This window comes from Microtus ochrogaster, chromosome 5, assembly GCF_000317375.1.
Source record: "Microtus ochrogaster isolate Prairie Vole_2 chromosome 5, MicOch1.0, whole genome shotgun sequence".
Classification (NCBI taxonomy): domain Eukaryota; kingdom Metazoa; phylum Chordata; class Mammalia; order Rodentia; family Cricetidae; genus Microtus; species Microtus ochrogaster.
The window spans coordinates 93,945,842-93,946,548 of NC_022012.1; the positions used below are offsets into that span (position 1 = coordinate 93,945,842).

At 56.3% G+C, this 707-nt stretch overlaps 1 protein-coding gene across 2 annotated transcripts in view; it reads left to right on the forward strand.

Moving 5' to 3' along the window:
- Window positions 1–243: 243 nt before the first annotated feature.
- The window catches only part of Nktr (natural killer cell triggering receptor), a 38,432-nt gene continuing 37,968 nt past the window's right edge, over window positions 244–707 (forward strand). For both annotated transcript variants that reach the window (XM_026779009.1, XM_005348128.3), the window contains exon 1: window positions 244–687. The gene's annotated coding sequence lies outside the window, so the exon portion shown is untranslated. The remainder of the gene's footprint in view (window positions 688–707) is intronic.

Sequence of the window (707 nt, forward strand, 5' to 3'; positions counted from 1 at the left end):
GGGTAAGGTTTGTTTGTATATTTTTTTATTTCACATTTTTATGTGTGTACCTGGGAATCTCCTGGAACTGTTACAGAATTTGTGAGCCCCCTGATGTGGGTGCTGGGAGCTGAACCCAGGTCTTCTACAAGAACAGTAAGCACTCTTTTCTATCTTTATATACTTATTTATCTTTTTTGATTTACTTATCTCTACATAGCCCTGGCTGTCTTCGAACTCACAGAGACCCGCTTGCCTCGGCCTCCCGACTGTGGGATTAAAGGCGTGCGCCACCACCGCCCAGCACTCGAGAGTCTTTTAACCCGAGACACACAGCGTAAGGACATTATTGGAGCCCGTTTTATTTATCCACCCGGAGGGAGAAAATTAGCCAAGTGCCACGTCGGCTCCGGACACGTCCACTTCACTACCGCCTATGTTCTCTGGCCCGACGACCTGAACTCTCGCGATGCCGGGCGAGCCGCGGTTGACAGCTGGCACACGTCTGCGGTCTTGGGATTGGACCGCTGGCTCGGAGGGGCGGGGCGCGGAGGGACTCTCGCGATCTTTACCTCCAGTCTCGCGAGCCTTGGCGTGGCACTGGGCTGCTGGCCCCGGCCCTGAGGAGGTGGCGTTCCGTTGGTGACGTTGGGCTCCGGCGGCGCCGGCAGGGCGTTCTCCTGCGCTGACCCGGAGCTGTGCGGCCAGGTGAGGAGTTCAACGGGAGT